This window comes from Chironomus tepperi, unplaced genomic scaffold, assembly GCF_022539635.2.
Source record: "Chironomus tepperi strain 1889 unplaced genomic scaffold, CSIRO-AGI_Ctep_v1 contig_419, whole genome shotgun sequence".
In the NCBI taxonomy this organism is placed as follows: domain Eukaryota; kingdom Metazoa; phylum Arthropoda; class Insecta; order Diptera; family Chironomidae; genus Chironomus; species Chironomus tepperi.
In genome coordinates this window covers 473,883-494,840 of record NW_027226541.1, presented here as the reverse complement: position 1 = coordinate 494,840, position 20,958 = coordinate 473,883, and the positions used below count along the sequence as shown (strand labels likewise).

Below are 20,958 nucleotides of genomic sequence, written 5' to 3'. Positions count from 1 at the left end.
GTGAATTTGTAGGAAATTGAGTGATAATTTTGAGATTTTATGGATTTTTGAGTAGGATTAAGCGGTTTGTTGATCAAAAATCTGGAAGGAGGTTGACATGACTCTGATTTGGTGTCAAAATCTGGCTCAGGTTCGGTTAATCGATCAAAAATCTGGCATCAGGCTGTCCTTAAACCGGATTTATACCGAATTTGACACAATTTTGTACCGAATACGGTTTGAATCTGGCTCAGAGTCGGTAAATCGATGTCTAGCATGCAAGATTTAAGCCGAATACAGCATCATGTCAGAGTTTCACCAGCTTGTTTCCGGATTTTAGATCGATTAATCCCAGGCTGAGAAATTAGACAGTTTCGGCGGTATTTATATGAAATATTATGAACGGCGGTATTTGTATGGATATCGCCTTACTACCGCGAAGATTTTGAGCCTGGGATTAATCGACTTGTACTATTTGGGATTTTTGTTGCAATTTTAATGGAAAATTTCGAACAACTGTCAAACATAGCAATAATTTTGAGCACAATTTCAGTCAAATATAGAACATTAGATTCGAAATTTCAATTAGTTAACCTCAAAATATCATCAAAATTCCCCAAAAACTCAAAATTAAGCTTGGAATTCATCAAGAATTGATCAAAAAACATTGATTGATTACAGAATTGACAGGACTTAATTAAAAAGGAACCTATGCTGTAGTCACGACTCCAGATAAGAGGTCGCTCACTTATTACGTAATGGTCTTAGAGGGGGTCGTTACAGGGGATTGTCATAAAGGGAATCGTCTTAGATAGGAATTAGGTTGTAAATCAATGAAAAACAAGTGTCCATTGAGATTGAGTAACGGAAAGTGAGAGTAACAGTCAAAAAGTCGATGATGATTACTGTCAAGTTCACTCTAAAGTGACTATCAAGTGACTGTCAAGTTATTGTCAAGTGACTGTCAAGTTATTGTCAAATTGACGTCAAGTGACTGTCTTGTCGATATTTTACATTACAAAATAACTGAACGGTCCCAATAGCTCTGTCAATTCTGCCTCAATCAATCAATTTCCCCTCCAAACCCCTCAAAACCCCCAAAACCATCTCCTCAATTAATGAATATCAAAATTGACAGTAAAATAGTTAAAAAAATATTTTTTAGCACTTTTTTAATTCTTTTTCGATGGAACTGTAATAGACTTTGCGAGTTCAGCGAGTACATCTTTATAAATGATTGGATCCAAATTACGTCCAAGCATATAAATGATCCACCAATCACCAATATCAACCTTATTTGATACAGATATGGCAATTTCTCTTGGCACCATACGATTTCTGGCATTTAATACTCTAGCACGAATTGATGGCACAAAAATGATAAGAAGACGATAAATTACTAGACCGATGAGCATGGCAAGGAGAATTAAATACCAGAACCAGATGAATATGTAAGTTTTTTCGTTAACTAAAAATAGACAAAATTTAAAATTTTGAATTTTTAACGGTTTTTTTAAATTCAAATACCAATATTTAACGGCAAGATGCACAGACTGTCATGTTTCTGGATTGATCCAGACGCACCGAATTTATGGAAAATACATTTTGTGACACGTGGGAACACATAGACCATTGGATCGACTCGATTCTCTTGTGGCTGATCTGAGTATTTAAGTACCCTGAAAAATAGATCAAAATGTGAAAAATTGACTCAATTTTAATTAATTTTAATTAAATTTACCGCCATCCGTAATCAGCAAACTCTCCGTCAAAGAATTTATTCATTAGAATTAATTGAATGATGATATTGACTAAGCACAGGAACTCACAGAACCAATAACGAACGGCATAGAGTTTATGACGCTATAAATAGAACAATTAGTACATCTGGCAATTAGAAAATTGTGATGAAATTTTACCTTCAAATGACTCAACATGTAGTCAATCAAGGCATGCTTCTTAGCCTGCTTTTCATCTTCACGGCAGATACCTAGGTTGAGATTCATGGCGATTGTTCTGAGGAGACCTGGAATTGGAAATAAATTGAGTGTCAATAAAGTGTTGCTTGCATGTGACTGTCTAGTGATTATCAAGTTGCTATCAAGTGACTGTCAAATGATTGTCAAGTGAATGTCAAGTAAAGCTTGCAAGTGACTGTAAAGTGTCTATTAAATGACTGTTAAGTGACTATCAAGTTACCGTCAAATGACTGTCAAGTTGACTGTTAGCGTGAAGTGGCTGTCAAATGACTTGTTAAGTTATCGTCAAGTGACTGTCAAATTATTGTCAAGTGAATGCCAAGTGAATGTCAATTGACTATCAAATAACTGTCAAGGGACCTTCAAACGACTGTCAAGTGACTGTCAATTTATCGTCAAATGACTGTCAAGTTATCGTCAAGTAACCTTTTAAATGACTGTCAAGCTACCTCAATTCACCATCAAGTGACTGTCAAATGACTGCTAAGTTACCATAAATTGGCTGTCAAGTGACTGTCTAGTAGCCGGCAAGCTACTGCCAATTAAATGTCAAATGAATGTCAAGTAACTGACAAATAACTATCAAGTGATTATCAAGTGTCTATCAAGTGAATGTCATGTTACCGTCAACTGGCTGTTAAGTGACTGTTAAATTACCGTCAAGTGACCATCAAGTCACTGTCAAGTTGAGCAGTAAATCTAAGTCAACTTTTAGCTTAGATTCCACATAAATCCACAAAAAATAAAAAAAAAAAAAAAATGTCAATTCTCACCTCCTTCAAATGTATCCCACAAGAATTTCGGTGTATAGCAAGCACATGCCTCTGTAAATAAGAACATTTATTAATTTATGAATCTTCAGCATGTTCTACATTTCAGTATTTTAAATTTCTTTGACTTTAAATTGACCCTACATGCTTCACAAATTCACATAAATCAACATATTTTCATTAAAAAGAAGCTACAACTTCTAGTATTCATAAATCAATCATTCAACTTGATTGTCATGCTTAACTTACGGAAAAACAGCACGAAGCAGACCCACTGATAGTATGTGTGATACTTCTTGGCATCTAAAACAATTAAAATTATTAAAATTAGTAATTAAAATTACATAAAATATTTGAATGTGTTAATACCTTCGTCATTAAAGTCGTTTGCAACACCTGGATGTGCAATTTCTGTGCCAACCTAAAACGACATAAAAAGAATGCACAAAAAATAAAGTTAAAAATTCTCATAAATGGAATAATTCATGAATAATACATAATTTCATGGAATTTGTTAGGTAAAGTTGATGAGTTTGGGTTAGTTTGGGTCAATTTTGTGTCGGATTGTCTGCCTCAGGGTTGGTAGACTAATAGTTTCCCGGACTCCATTTTTCCGACTTTGTAGTCCAATTGGAATCCAGTGGCGTCCGACTCCCAGAGTCTTATTAACTCTGGTATGTCTGGTAGTATGTCTGGTTCTAAGTACGACCATTGCCGTCTAAATGTTAGTTCTCGTCTTAAGAAGCAGATGTGCTACCAATTGATCAGTTTAAAGACGGTTTCTCGAAGTCTTGCTTTTGAGACTGATCTGGACCGAGACTAAGACCAAGACTGATGTCGAGATCAGATCGGGACGAAGAAAGAGACAGAAACCGACTCTGGATCGGAGAACGGACCACTATGGGCCAGAAATGAATTTTTTTTCTAAAAATTATTTTCTTGGCTTTTTTAATAGTCCCTATTCTGCTCTATATAACTGTAGTCAAAAAAATTTTCAAGTCGATACCTTGTGGGAGATATGGCATTTTGAAGTTAGTAAGCCGACCATTTTCATGTATCATTAAAATTGATCTCACCGATTACTGTATTGATGAATCTTTTTGAAACTTTTTTTGTTTATTAGCTTAATATAGGTCCTTAATTTTGAGATATAAAAATTTTTCCCAGGCATCGGAAAATTATGCGAAAAACTTGATTTTCCTTGAAAACCACGTGGTCACAATACTTCCGTTTGTCTAGCTCGTTCCTAGTGGAATTTTTTATTCTTAATTGTTCTTTATATTGTAGATAATATAGTAATCAACAACTTTTGTGAACATATTTTATAGTTTTGTCCAAGTTCTGATAGTGAAAAAATAACTTTTTCCTAAAAAAACTTCAATTTTTTGACAAAAATTGCTCTAGCGCTTCAGGAGTATAGATGGTAGTGGAATTTTATTTCAGATTTTGAAAGCTCTCTGTTACTACTATAAAACAAAGCAATAAAATAGGAATGCGTTCTCTTGGCAAAAGGCACTTTTTTGGCTCTGAAAGTCACATGTCGCGCACTCCTCATATAGAAAAAAATTCATAACAATTTTAGATCTTAATAAAATTAAATAATTTTAGTCTAGATTTATAGATCTATTCAATACGCATATTTTGAGTATGAATATGTCATGGTTTGGTCCAGTTTTGTGGGCAAAATTTTAAAATTTCGATTTTCACTGAAATTTTGAGAAAAAAATTACTTTTTTCTCGAACTCAATGAAACTTAAAAGTTGTATTTTTATGTGTGTAACAACTTTTGTTCAGCAACTTTTCAATAATATTTGATTTTTGGCCTGAAATTTTGAAAAAACTTAAAAATATCCTAATTTTTGGGTATTTTTTGAACAAATCTTACGAAATCTGAACAAATATCAATTTTTAACATGAGATTATTGACTAACTTTATGTTTTCGAGGATGATCTTTCATTTTCCGATGTGAATCTTATAGGTTTTCATATAAAAATGTTCCAAAAAATGACTTCAAGTAGTTCGAGCAAGGAGATCAAAATTTTCAAATTCACTTTTTCACATCTAAAACTATTCAGATGACTTTAGAACTTTCTGAATTCATATATTACTATAAAGTTTAATAATTTTTTGCTAGTTTTGGTAGTAATAACAGCTATTCGAGCAGATTTTAGTGATTTTCGCAATTAAAATGTAACAAATAATATTTTAAATGTTGCAATCTTAGATGTATTAATGTCACTGAATTTCTCGATTTTCTGACTGAAAGATCATATCTGACTAAATTTTGACCCAGTTGCATAAAAGTGTTGCCACAAAAATGCTTCAAAAACATTTAAAAGCATGGTTAACTGTTAGTTCATTTTGAGCTTTGTATGACTACTAAATCTTGACTTTGTTCAAAAATTTAAACTTTTTCAACAATCTCTGCCCGACCAGATAGATAACAGACACTAAATATAAGCAAAATAATAATTGAATCTAAATTTAGTCGTGATTTACATTTTCCTAAATTATTTGTTAAATTTTAATTGCGAAAATCACTAAAATCTGCTCGAATAGCTGTTATTACTACCAAAACTAGCAAAAAATTATTAAACTTTATAGTAATATATGAATTCAGAAAGTTCTAAAGTCATCTGAATAGTTTTAGATGTGAAAAAGTGAATTTGAAAATTTTGATCTCCTTGCTCGAACTACTTGAAGTCATTTTTTGGAACATTTTTATATGAAAACCTATAAGATTCACATCGGAAAATGAAAGATCATCCTCGAAAACATAAAGTTAGTCAATAATCTCATGTTAAAAATTGATATTTGTTCAGATTTCGTAAGATTTGTTCAAAAAATACCCAAAAATTAGGATATTTTTAAGTTTTTTAAAATTTCTGGCCAAAAATCAAATATTATTAAAAATTTGCTGAACAAAAGTTGTTACACACATAAAAATACAACTTTTAAAAAAAATTGAACAAGTTTCATTGAGTTCGAGAAAAAAAGTAATTTTTTTCTCAAAATTTCAGTGAAAATCGAAATTTTAAAATTTTGCCCACAAAACTGGACCAAACCATGACATATTCATACTCAAAATATGCGTATTGAATAGATCTATAAATCTAGACTAAAATTATTTAATTTTATTAAGATCTAAAATTGTTATGAATTTTTTTCTATATGAGGAGTGCGCGACATGTGACTTTCAGAGCCAAAAAAGTGCCTTTTGCCAAGAGAACGCATTCCTATTTTATTGCTTTGTTTTATAGTAGTAACAGAGAGCTTTCAAAATCTGAAATAAAATTCCACTACCATCTATACTCCTGAAGCGCTAGAGCAATTTTTGTCAAAAAATTGAAGTTTTTTTAGGAAAAAGTTATTTTTTCACTATCAGAACTTGGACAAAACTATAAAATATGTTCACAAAAGTTGTTGATTACTATATTATCTACAATATAAAGAACAATTAAGAATAAAAAATTCCACTAGGAACGAGCTAGACAAACGGAAGTATTGTGACCACGTGGTTTTCAAGGAAAATCAAGTTTTTCGCATAATTTTCCGATACCTGGGAAAAATTTTTATATCTCAAAATTAAGGACCTATATTAAGCTAATAAACAAAAAAGTTTCAAAAAGATTCATCAATACAGTAATCGGTGAGATCAATTTTAATGATACATGAAAATGGTCGGCTTACTAACTTCAAAATGCCATATCTCCCACAAGGTATCAACTTGTAAAAATTTTTGACTACAGTTATATAGAGCAGAATAGGGACTATCAAAAAAGCCAAGAAAATAATTTTTAGAAAAAAATTCATTTCTGGCCCATAGTGCGGACTGAGATTGAAATCAAGGCTAAGAATGAGACAAGGACCTTGATAGGAATCGAAACTGGACATCCGGACTAATCGAGGTGTTGATCTTGAGAGTCCTAACGATTTAGATTTGATTGGTTATTCCTAGAGTATGCATCTGGATTATTTACTCTACCCTAACAGGCCAAGATGCCACTTTTCGGTCTTTTTGCATCATGAAAGCATGCTTTATGTCTGTTAGAGCTATCAAAATCAGCCTCTAATACCTTAAATTCTATATGTCATGCCGACATTTAGCATTTCATATCTATATGGACACAATCAAGTCACTAACATCACCCAAATCGTCTCAATCAATATATTAATAATAAAAAAATCATTTAACAAAGACTATAATTTGGCAATTTATTCTTAGAAATCACATCACATGAGCTTTTATTAATGAATAAACTGACTAAACTATTAATTATAGACTTCGGAGCTATATCAAAAGAATGCGGATTTGTGATGAAGATATTCAGCAACTGCAGGATTTTATTGCAACAATTTTGGTAATTTGAGTATTTAATTAAATCAAAATGTTAAAGATCGAAGAGACTGAAGACTGAAGAGACTGAAGAGATTGAAGATATTGAAGATATTGAAGACCTGAAGGCAAAAAGACAAGAAAACCCGAAGACCCGAAGACCAGAAGACCAAAAAATCCAAAAAAGAACGAAGAAGAATACCAGAAGAACGAAGACCGAGACTAAAGGTCATTCTGATGAAATGCGCCCTACCCACACCCACCTCATACCCAACACCAAACCAACATTTATGAATTAAACATATCTCATCCACCTTTTTTGTCCATGCAATATTCTCAACTGCATATTTCTTCCTTTTGTTTTAAAAACTCTTTCGTTTAGTACAAAAACGATGCACAACTAATAATTATTTATTTTCGTATATAATCGAGTGGTGCTGCACATTCCATTTCATTCATGTCTTCTTCTATTGCGTTGTTATTTCATCATCCAAAAAAAATTGAATCTTCGCAGTACAGTCTGTGATTTTCTTTCATTCAACAAATGGTTCAAGGGGATTATTAAGAATAAAAATGAAATAAAGAAGAAGGAAAAGACATGAAATAAAGGGTGAGGGCTGAAATGACGTTGAATTGAATTGGATTTTTTTTTGGTAGTTTGGAATGAGAATTTCCGTTCTTCTTTGTTTGGATTTTTCTTGTTGGATTTAGATGCGTTGCAGATTGTTGTGATGTTTTTAAAAATTGGGTTTGTTAGTTGAATCTAACTGGGGTTAGTCGAGCGTCTAGAGGAGCTCTACTCGAGCGCTAGTCGAATCTAGTCGAGCTATAGTCGACACTCTAGTCGAGCGTTAGTGAATTCTAGTCGGGAGTATAGTCGAGAGTCTAGTCGAGCGTCTAGTCGAGCTGTAGTCGAGAGTCTAGTCAAGCGTCTAGTCGAGGGTTAAGTCGAGTTCTAGTCGAGAGTCTAGTCGAGCGTCTAGTCGAGCTGTAGTCGAGAGTCTAGTCAAGCTCTAGTCGATAGTCTAGTCGAGCTCTAGTCGAGGGTTAAGTCGAGTTCTAGTCGAGGGTTAAGTCGAGTTCTAGTCGAGAGTCTAGTCAAGCGTCTAGTCGAGAGTCTAGTCGAGCTGTAGTCGAGCTCTAGTCGAGAGTCTAGTCGAGAGTCTAGTCGAGTGTCTAGTCGAGCTGTAGTCGAGAGTCTAGTCGAGCTCTAGTCGAGAGTCTAGTCGAGCTCTAGTCGAGAGTCTAGTCGAGCTCTAGTCGAGGGTTAAGTCGAGTTCTAGTCGAGGGTTAAGTCGAGTTCTAGTCGAGAGTCTAGTCGAGAGTCTAGTCGAGTGTCTAGTCGAGCTGTAGTCGAGAGTCTAGTCAAGCTCTAGTCGATAGTCTAGTCGAGCTCTAGTCGAGAGTCTAGTCGAGCTCTAGTCGAGGGTTAAGTCGAGTTCTAGTCGAGGGTTAAGTCGAGTTCTAGTCGAGAGTCTAGTCAAGCGTCTAGTCGAGAGTCTAGTCGAGCTGTAGTCGAGCGTCTAGTCGAGCTCTAGTCGAGAGTCTAGTCAAGCTCTAGTCGACAGTCTAGTCGAGAATCTAGTCGAGCTGTAGTCGAGAGGCTAGTCGAGCTCAAGTCGAGAGTCTAGTCGAGTTCTTGTCAAGACTATAGTCGAGCTAAGGTCGAGCTATCCTCAAGATAAAAATGAGCTCTGATCAAGCTTTAGTCGAGTAGGCTCTAGTTGATCCCTAGTCGAGCTTCAGTTGAGCTCTAGTCGAACTCTAGTCAACTCAACTTCCAGATCCACATCTAAAATCCCAAAAAATACAATAAATTAAACAATAAATCAATCTCACCTGTCTCTTATAAGCATCTGGCATTGTAAAAGTCGACGAAATCCAGCAAAAAGTGTTGACAACATGTGTTGGAATTCCACTAACAATACACGAAATAGGCTGTCCAACATATTGTGTTGCCGTAATAACGAGTGAGCATGTAAGCAATAAAACTGTCGTAAAAATATTATGCAGTCGAAAGACGGCATTATCAGTCTGAATGTCCTGTATTTTAAAATAATCCTTTAAGCCTCCTAACAACTTGTACATTTTGGAATATTTTTTATTATTAATTCACGGATATAAAATTTTAGTTTAATGCACTCAAGGCCACACTTTTTTGATTCACTTCAAACACATATAAAAAATATTTAGCTGCTGATTGTTCTTCTTATTCTTATTTTTTAAGTTAGAATATTTCCATTATTTCACTGCTGCTGATCAGCGTGTTGAACCTTTAGTTGTACGAAGCAGAGCTAGAATTAGAATTAAAAAAGAAGAAAATTATTACTCAATATAGTCAATTGTTGCGAAATTGGAAGAGCAAGTTTTGGCATAAAATAGTAGTATTAAAATTGCGGAGGGAATTGTGTGATTTTTGATGAAATAATGGCTGGAAAAAATTTATTTTAAAAAAGATTGAAAAAATTGATCATAATTTGTGTGAGAAAGTTGAATGAATTTTGAATTCATTCTTATTGTAAGGAGAAGGAACGTATTCAGTAGTCATTCATGTAGTCGTCACGTATTCATATAGTTAAGCACTTTTATAGGTGCTTTGCGGTTATTGAGTATATTCGTAAACAGCGCAATTTGGACTTTGTTGTCCTAACATGCAAAGATAGGCATTCTGTAGAGACTTTGGTTTGATACAATTGATCATCGATATTGCTAAAGGCAAGCCCTGTATTATAATCTGTTCTAAAGTATCCAGATGAAGGAAGGCGGAAAGGTGGAAAAAGAGGGTATCCCTAGCAAACAATGAGCATGCCCTCAAGAGCACAGTAAGCTAAGGGCAGGTTTGCAAATATCCTTAACTAGTATATCTAAGTAAAGCAAGCACTTGAAAGCATGCCCTTTGCCTGTTAGGGTAAGCTTCAGTCGAAACCACACTCGGTATACGAATAATGGCATTTCCAATTCTTCCGACAAAGCAGTGTGTCACAGCTAGGGGTCCGAATGACGGATATCCGTACCGTCCGTTACCGGTAATTACCGGTAACATCCATTACCGTTACCGTTCATTTATATGGATTATCCAGCGGTAATAGATTTTTAGGGTAAAATCGTTATTTTTAGACATTTTTCATTTTTGAAAACTTTTAACTACCAAAAGAATTTATAAACTTGTCAATTCCAAGATATATTTTAATTTCAGAGTCAAATGTAATTTTTGGTCAAAAAATGTTATGTTTCGTCATATTTTTTACAGTGAGCATTGGATATATTATAACTTTTATTTGCTTACTGTTGAAAAAATTACCAAAAATTACATCTGAAATTCAGTAATTTCATTATGAATTTTGAAGAAGTGCTCTAATTATTTGAAAAGGTAATATCAGGAATTATAGAGAGATGAGAAAGGTAACTTTTCAGGTACTTATTGGGTTATGAAAAACTAGTTATTTAGCGCAAGCGCAAGCTGAAACTAAAACTGGCCATATTTCGGTCATTTTTCAAATATTTTCTTTTTGAAATTTTAAACTGCAGGAAACTTACTTTTGGATGTTTTACAACTTTTCTATACAAGCCATCCTCTAAAAACGTTTATAAATGGCTTTTTTTTTAAAAACTACCAAAAAAGTGACCAAAACTAAAAAAAAATTTTCCCTAAATATTCGGATATATGTAGTCGGACTATACGGATATTACCGGTAATCACCGGTAATTACCGGTAAATATCCGTTACCGTCAAATCCCAATTACCGGTAATTTTCGGACCCCTAGTCACAGCGCACAGGTTACCCACAAATGCTTCAAACTAAATGATAAGTCCTACACTCTACATATCCACAATTAAACCAACTCTCTCTCTTTCCATTAACTTCTCTAGCATGTAAAGCACCAATTAATTTCTGTACTCACGACAAGGAGTTTTTATGTTTAAAATAGAATAAAAAAAAAATAATATAAGAAATTTAAACAAAAGACTTATTCGCAAGTCACAAAAATTACACGTTTTATCGTACTTAAAAAAATGTTCTCTCGCATGCTCCATAAAAAATGTGTAGCATGGTCTATATAGAAAGAAAAAAATGTTTTGTAGAATTTTAAGGGGGATGATTCATAAATTACGTGTGATGACATAAATTATAGATCATGTCAGGGTTTGCTAAGATTTTCAGCATCAAGGGCAAAATCAGAAATTTATTGAAAAATTGAAGAATTTTTCTTCAAACAGGAAAGTGATTTGGCCAGCTATAAAGTCATATGGACGGTAATTTTGTAATAACTTAGGCTCCAAGTCAGAGCATGTTTCCAGTAAGTAAGTAAGTAATTAAGGAAAGTGAGTATGAGGTGATTTGAACCCCCAATTTGTTACTCGTTTTATCTGAATATACTCAGAATATTGCTAAGTTGACATTTTAAATTAATCGTCCCAGAAAGCACACGGTGAAGAATTGATCATAAATCCAATTATAGGACTATTTGACTCTAACCAGAGGCAGCCTTTTATCAAATCTGGTCTGATGTCAGTGTCACACTAGCCTGATATTAAATTTTTGACAATTTTTAAGTAGTGTCTGTTTCAGACCTCATAGCAACCCCTAACAGACAAAAAGAGCGCTTTTAGGTACTGTAATGGTATCATTGTACCAGATTTGGTAGGACACCAATGTGGAGGCACCTCCAATGGAGTTCGGACTCCCAAAGTCCTGCCAACTGTGGACTGTACCATGAAAACATGCTGTTTGTCTATTAGAGAACCTCATGGCTTACTGTCTAAATGGCTAAACGGCAATCTAACAACTACACCAATGTTGAACAAACGATGCAACAATTCAGACAGTTAAGACACTTTAGATAGTTTAGACAGTTAAATTGTAACAACACAGAACTACACTGTGTTGCTTGGGTAGGGTTTCCAGAATTCCCGTTCCCGTCTGGTTTCGTTAATCGAGAACGGAAATTCCCGTTCCCGTTCCCGGGAATTCCGGGAAAATTCCCGTTTTTGGAAACCCTATGCTTGGGTAAGTAAGTCATTTACTTCAAGCAACAAGCATTTCAAATTTGGCTGCATTTCGTTTAAAAGATGATGATGATGATCAGAACAATTGTAAAATATGACAATATATTTTTAAGTATGAATGCCAAGCATGAGAACTTAAACCTCAATTTCATAATTTTTATGTCAATTACAAAATGCTCATCATTTAACAGATCGTACAAATGTCGAGAATATCCTTACAAATTAAATGAACTAAAAAAATGTAAAGTAAATGCACTAAATGACTGCTTAATTGAATTATGTCATAAATGTAATGAGCAGCAACAAAAAAATTTTATCTCTCATTTTTTTCGTTTAAATTTAGATTCACAACATAATCTGGAAACACTAATGCAAGGCAGCATAAAAGCAACATGATCCATAAATGGAAAGATAATATTTTTTTTTACGGAAAGAACATTTTTTGTTTATTTATTTTTAGTTGGGAATTAATCGCTTTGAGGAGGTATTTAGGAGTGATGTGTAGGAACTGACTTGGAATTGAGAATATTTACTGGAAGACACATGAAGTAGAAATGAGGAAAAATTCAGTATCAAGTCAAAATGAGTCCGGAATCGGTGAAATTTTGACTAAAACTATACTTTCTTCCGTCTCAGAATTAACTCCAAAAACCCCGAAAAATCCCACACCAGAAACCCATGCTTGCATGCCATTGTCGAACCCTACTTATCATCTATCAACTGGCAGACGGAAGTCAGTGATAAAACCATTAGGCATGATCTGAGGAAAGCCATTGATCACAACTGATCTGTACGTCCAGTAAAGTAAGTAAGCATGTACTTTACATTCCCGTGATGCTTCCTGTTTTCACTAAAAACATTGCTGGCAACCAAAGCTGTGGAGCATGGTTCCAGTAAGTAAGTAATTAAGTAAATAATTTTCACTTTTTACGAATCGACCAAAAAAATTTTTACAGGCATTGCCATTGTCATTTACAGTAAGTTTACATTATTGGATGGCATTCCCCAAATTCAGAGAAATTTAAAAAATTGTTGCATACGCTTGAAGATCATTTTCGTCTTTAAATAGCCATAAAAAGATTTTTATTAGTCATTGAGGATTGTTTCATGTGTGGAGGCCGGTTGGCTTTGCTTAAGTAAAAGTCTTTATGATGTCTTCTTTTTGCATCACGTGAATATTAATGAGAGGCAAATCTTGCCAATTTTTACATTATTGATTTGAAAAAATGAGGTAAAAATGTGTGATTTTTATGGTTTTTGATTGGAATTAACAGGCAAAGAGTATGCTTTCATATTACAGAAAGACTACTTTTGTTCCTAAAAGTGGTCGCTTTGCTTTTTAGGGAATTTGTATGAATGTGACTGATTCTTGGGTATTTGCAAGATATTTATTAGCAAATGAAGTCAAGCTTAGGTTGAGAAGAGATGATATTTGGTTAAAGAATACACATTTTGGGGCATGATTTTGAGTCTGAAATGGAGCCCTAAAAATGCTATTTTTAACGCTTCATTATTTACGAATGTTCCCTAATGCACCTTAGCACTGTTGAAGTGCACAACCCGACCCGTCTTCGACTTCTACTTCGAGATATGAAATTCTGTTCAAGTCAACTTTACTCAAATCCGACCTCGAATTTTATATGAAATTCTGTTGATTTGAGTCGATTTTTCTATACAAAATCCGCGTCTACTTCAAGCTCTGGGTCAAATTATATGAAACTATCCAGAATTTCCTACACAAAATCCAAATTTTCCTTCAAATTCTACTCTAAAACCTTCCAAAAATTCTACATTTTTATTCAAAAATTCAACAAATATCATCAATTTCATTCAATTTATTCTATTTAGAGAGACATTTTCTTTCATAATGTTTATTTTGTGTTGACACTCGTCGTCTGTGTAAATAAACAGTGAAGATTAAATAAAAATATTAAATGAATATCTGTGAAAGACACACAAACACACTTGCAGTTCAAATAAATCATCAATTTTCATTCTAAAACATTTACTATCAATTTGTTATCAATTTTTAGTTTTGGAATTAGACTAGATTGTTTATGAATTTGTGAATAATTGAGAGTTGAGAGGCAATTGAGAGGCTGAATCTCTAACAGATAATGAGAATATAAGCATGGAATCGTGATCAAGGATGTAAAAATGATCAATAAAAGAAAAAAAAAATTATTAAAATATGACAATTTTCAATATTTAAATTTCAACTTTTTTAAAAAAATTTTTAATATTTTTTAAAAATTTAAAATTTTTTTGAAAGATTTAAATTTTTTTAAATGTTTTAAATTTATTAAAAATTTGAATTTTATCAAAAATTTCAATATTTTTTAAATTTAATTTTTTGTTTTGAATTTTATTTTAAATTTCATTTATTTTTTTTCAAATTTTGATTTTTTTAAATTTAAATATATTTTTAATTTAAATTTTATTTTAATTTAAAAAAAAATTGGTTTAAAATTTGAATTTCTATTTATTTATTAAATTTAAATTTAATTTTTTTTAGAAAAATTTCAAATTATATAAAAATGTAAAATTTAATATCTAATTTAAATTATTGTCAAAAAAATTCACAATTTTTTTTTTCATTTTTAATTTTTTTAATAATTTCAAATTTTAAAAACCTTAAAAGAACCAATTGCAATTTATTCTCAAAGTTACAAACTCTTTTTAAAATTCAAAAAGAAAACCAGAATTTCAACATTTTTCACTTCTTTTTCTTATCGTTTACTTCTACTTCTCTTAACCTTTTTGTTAAACTTAATTCCTATGTACTTCATATAGTTCTTATTATTACTTTATGCTTTTTTGTATTCAACTTTTTCGAAATTTTTTCTCTCTTTTTTCGCTTTCTCCACTTCCAACAAGAGGCTGCTTCGTTGTCTTCAAATTCATTTGAATATCATTCATTTCTTGTAAATGATCAGACAATTTTTGTTGCTTATAATAGTTTGAATGTTGGAAGTAGAGTCTTTGATTAATTGAATATTCTTTTTTTAAATTTTGTGATTTTTTACATTTTTATTAAATCAGAGCTTGACTTTGATTCAGATTTTGTATGAAAAATTGGATTTGATTCCATAAAAAATTCGAGTCGACTTCGAGCTCTGCATTAAATTGAATGTTAAATTGAAGTTCAAATTAGGACACAGTGTAGAAATAGACGAAAATTCGATCTCAACTAGGATATAAGCCAAATTAGCTAAAAATAACTAAAAGCCCAGAAAAATTGAATTTTTTTTTAAATTTAAAAAAAGTCAAAAAAAAAATGAATTTTTAAAGAAATTGAAAATTGCAGTTCGGAGGCGCCTATTTAAACCTCAAGACTCAAAACTCCCCAAAAGTCATCCCATCTCTGTAATAATTAAGCAAAAAACTTAATTTACAAAATTATGAGATCAAAATAAAAAAAATCACATCCAACAATACACAATGTCAATAAACAAATCCACAATCTGCAATAAGCTCAAATTTCACATGTTATGATATAATTTACGCATGTGAGAGAAAAAAGAAAAAAAGCAACAATATTTAAGTAGCTAATTCCGTTGATTTTCTCACAACAAGCAACAAAAGCTCTGACTATGAAATAGAAAGTTGATTGCTGTAATTTTTGTGTCACAATATCGGTTTTTGTTTAATTGCTTTTCAGAATTGTCACAAGTGTTGCGATGTAATATTTATAATGGTAATAAAAAATGAGGTATAATTGTGAATATGGAACGGCAGTTTAATTACTTAGGTGGAAAAATGGTGGGAAATGTTGGGAAATCGATAGGGAAATTTGATGAAAAATGTTGAAAATTTAATTTAAAAATTGATTAAATTTTTTAAATTTTTTAAAAATTTTTTCAATTTTTTAGAAATTTTTTTATTATTTTTTAAATTTTTCAAATATTTTCGAATTTTTAAGATTTGTCTACATATGATCCAGGAACGCAACCATAAAGGTTTTAGAGAGATAGTGAGGGTTAGGGGGTCTATTGCAAAAATTTGGAGGAATTTTGGAAAAATTTTCAAAAAAACATTGAAAAAACATTGAAAAAACAATGAAAAAACCCCAAAAAACATTGAAATTGAAGAATTTTGGATTTGACCCCCAAACCTCCTCTGATTGAGCTCCCTCCTTTCAATACCCTCCTCCATATGCCCCCCTTAACATCACCCAATATCTCTCCCAACCCTCATCATCAACTCTCTCCAACACCACAAAATATGCTAAACAACTAGCCTTGTCGAGAGGTCATTGACTGTAGAAAAGGCTTTTGTGATGTTGTGACTTAAAAGTATCACTTGAGTTCATAAATGAGGAATTTAATAAGAAGAAAACTAGTTGATACCTCGATCTTCAGCATTCATGTTCAAGTATTTATGAAAGAAAGTTGAAGTTTTTTAACCAATCAGACATGAATCTTGTTCTACCTCAAGTCATGATATATGATATGCTAATTAAAAGAGACATTAAATCTAGATTTTGAGAAGAAATGGTTTTGGGTTTCAATGAGATTAAACTGAACTGTACTATGTGTTGGATAGGGCACAGGTGAAGCCAGGGAGTGAGCGGCATTGGAGGCACCGGCAATAAAATATTCTAGCTACTCTCATGCCAAGGCACCGGCCATATTGTAGTATTAAGAGTAAGATGTAATGTGGCTCTGAGGGTATCATGAAGGCTGATTTTGATTCAGTATTAAGGCAAAAAAAGTGTAGTTCCTCATATTGTGACACTCGATTAATGAGTCATTATATGTAATTTATGAAGAAATGTGACTTTTTGAGATAATATTGGACAATTGAATAAGACTGCTTGAATTACTGTTTCCAGAAGCTTTTAGGGTTTGGCTATTGTGATTAGGGTTACTCAAAATCTCAGCTTCGGCGAATCTTCGAGATCCAAATCAGGACCAAGACCGAGAAAGACCCGAACCAGGCCCGAAACCGAGACTATGATCGGGACAGGTTCTGAGATCGAAACCGAAACCTTGACTGAGATCTAGAGACTGAGACTAAGACAAGCGGCTGAAATTGAGCAAGTGAGACCAAAGTCGAGTCCGAGTCCAAATCCGAGTCCGTGACCGAGTCCAAGACCGAGACCAAGACCTAGATAGAGACTGAGATTGACACCGACACCAACACTGACACCAAGACCGTGATCAAGATAATGACCGCGTCTTAGATCGAGATCGCGACCGAGACTGACAATGCAAGGCAATTCCTCAAAGTCTAGACCTTTATCATGTTTATTATAATTGTCATGCATCTCCTATCAACAGCTAATTACTCAATAACTAACTTAATTCCTTAGAATTTTAAAACATTTAATTAAAACCTCAATCTTCAATTCCAATCATGTCTACAGTACAAGTCCAGTGGTCAATGTCATAAACAATACCCGAATGTGTGAATTAACTGATGGACCCACATGAAATATGTTTAATTTATGCCTTAAATCACGATGAAAAACAAACGTAGAATAGAATTTTTTAATATTGGAACTGCGCAAATATTTGACTTTTATTTCTGCTCATTTTACTTAATTGAACTAGTTTTTGAGCTGGAAAATCGGGGCGATTGAGAATTTATTTCTTTGTTCTTGGATGTAGAATTGGCTATTATTTTTGCTAGGCATTGTAATGACTGATTGAGTTTTATTAAATAGGAAATGTTTAACAAAATTACAAAAAAATTTAAAAAAAAATTAAATTCATTATTTTTAAAATAAATTTTAAAAAAATTCTGAATTAAAAATTTAATTTTTTAAAATAAAATTCCACAAAAATCCCAAATTGAAGCTTCAAAACGACCAAAACAATTATTTCAAATTCCCAAAATTCCCCGTCAGATTAAAGAACCAAAAAATACACAAAAAAATTCTTTAAATATCTTTTTGACATAAATTTCTACTTCCCTAGTTCATTTCTATCCAAATACAACAACAACAACAACATATTTCCAACATTCAAGAGCAAGATGCAATAATACATACAACAAAATTTGTGTTATGCTGCACGTAAACATAAAAATGACGCTCTTAACCTTGTTTGTGGTAAAAAGGGACAAAAAATTTTTTTTTCTTTTGTTTGCCTTTATTTTGTGGGTGAACAAAAGTATGAAAGTGATATGGGAAATAGAAATGTTGATTTTTGGGGTATTTGGATATTGCAATGTCATTTTAGATATGCACATGTGGCATATGTGATAGATAATTATGATAAAATGCAGGGGTGTAGTCTGGTAAGGGGGAGTTTGGAGTCTAAATTGTAGGATGAATTTCAAATTTTTTTTAAAATTTGCATATTTAAAAATATATATTTTTAATTTTTCTTAAATAAAATTGAATAGATTTAAAAAAATTTCCATAAATATTCTAAATTTTTCTTTAATTATTTTTTAAATTTTTTAATTTTTTAAAATTAAAATTTTTTAAATTAATAAAAATTAAAATTTTTTAAATTAATAAAAATTAAAATTTTTTAAATTTTTTAAATGTTTTAAATTTAAAAATTTTGAAATTTAAAATAATTTATGTTTATTAAATTTGAATTTTATAATTTTTAAACTTTTTTTTTGATAATTTTACCAGTTTTTCATTTTAAACCAACACTTTTGTCAATTTAAATTCCAATAATTTTCATAAAATTTAAATAAATTAATCACTAATCTCACGACTCATTCCACACAATTCACAGTTCTGCTCCATATAATCCAAAATTTATATTCCTTTTTTTATGTCTCAATTACAATTTTCACCACAAAATTTCATATATTTTTTAAACTGTCAATTTAAACTCAATTTTATACTCAATAAAATTTCATGCTTCATAAAACATTATTTTTGTGCCTTAATCAACACTTTTAGAAACTCATTGACTGTCCACACTATGTCCACATCTAAATAACAGTCTTAATTGACATAAAAGTGCATAAAATGCTTATTAAATGCAAATTGCTTGTCTATCATATTTTGAAATTCACATCAGAACTTGTTTGTAAACATTTAGTTCAAGCTCGTAGGCTGTACACTCAGAGAAATTTTACATTTGAATTTTAATCAATTTAATTGTTTTTTTTTTTTGTTTTGAAAATTAAGGTTTGGTTTGTTGAATTATTTTGAGCAGAGCTTGGATTAAGGTTACAAAGTCTCAGTCTCGACAAAACCGAGACCGAAATCGAGTCAACTTGAGTCAACTTTTCCGTACAAAAATACAAGTCGTCTTCGAACTATGGTTATGAGAGATTTTAGCAGCAATAAGGCAACTCGCCCTAGCAGGCTGAGAGCGCGCTCTCAAGAGCAGAGTAATAATCTGAGAACAACGTTCACGGGCACATATGATGTCCTCGCTCTCTAATCGAATGAATGCTCTTTACTTATTAGGGTTAGGTGAAAAAAGTGACAAAAATGACAAATTTTATCACCTTGGTTGGCCGCCTTGGGACACTCTCTGGATTTTAGAGTATTTTTGATAAAATAGTTAACATAGGATCCAGATTCAAGGGGAATTTGAGGGACGACATGAAGAATACAATTGATCCTTACCCTCAGCAAAGTGAGCTTGAAAGTTAATTCAAGGACGTCTTTATAGGGGTGTGCATAGGTGTGGGTTTAAAACCAAGCCATCCATTTTTACACAAAACTAATTTCTAGGGAAAAGATCCCGAAATTCCTTAGAACATATCACTTATGTTAGGGATGGGTCGATTTAGACAAATGATCCTTAAAAGTCTCTGTTCATCACTGACAATTTTACGTCATTATAGATCAGTGGTGCACCGAAGCTGACACACAGTGCATTCAATTCATAGAATTTTTAAGAATTTTTCGTGGTTCACAGGTTGCCCACCACTGTTATAGACGGTAGAATAAGGGGTCAGACAATAAGGCATTACTATCTGCAATATCAACGACTAAAGCACTTTTAAATGAAGCTGTCGATAGAGAAAGTATTGCATTTGGCATTGGAAATTAACAGACGGAAGCCAGCGATAGTGTCAGCTTTAAGAGACGTCTAAGCGACGCCATAGGTTACAGGGATGTCAATTAGAAATCAAAACAGAGAATTTACACAAGCTTTGTGGCTAATGATAGAGTCAGATGGAAGACCAAGACTCCAAGTCGGAGCATGGATCCAGTAAGTGAGTAAGTAAGCGACGCCATGGATCACAAATGATTTATACAGCCAGACGAAATAAGTAAGTAAATACAATCCTGGACAGGCGTCATTTTACATATACTGAACAGTATTCTCAACTACACCAAAAAGTACATTAAATTCATTTTAATTTACAAGACCAACCAATTTACAGCCTCACTGTACATCGCATCCAAGCATACAAATTTATCTCTTACAACGGACAAGATAGTAAAAGCGAGGAGAAGAGATGAAAAAAAAGAAGTAAAAAAACTTGAATACGTCAACAAAAAAATGCTCATGTAATAAGCGAAATTTATGTGTCCAATGTAAGAACATTAAGTCTTATGCTGAGTAAAACAAGTCGAAAAAGAAGGTAAAAAAAAATAAGAGCAATAAACTCTTTTCCCGGCACATCCAATAATGGCTTCACAATTATTTTTTTTGCACTTTTTTTAGTTCCTTTTTTCCAGCACTTGCCCTTGAAAATTTTTCACCAATTTCACACAATTTTCAATTTTAATTCCATTATTTTTATGTCTAATTAATCGCACAAATTTAAATCCATACACAAAATTTAAATCTACAGCAACTTACTTCACTCAACTTCGATGCTCAATGTCGTACTGAATTATAATATTTTAACATGATTGTGAGCTGCATGAGAGTTCATCTCTCACTAATACATTGACATTTTCTCTCATTTTACATGATTCATTGTCATGTGTGGATGTGTGTGTGATTTTT

General features: G+C 32.4%; 1 pseudogene; it reads right to left on the bottom strand.

Annotated features, from left to right (window-relative positions):
* Positions 1 to 1,094: 1,094 nt before the first annotated feature.
* Positions 1,095 to 20,829, bottom strand: LOC139097317 (innexin inx1-like; annotated as a pseudogene).
* Positions 20,830 to 20,958: the final 129 nt, after the last annotated feature.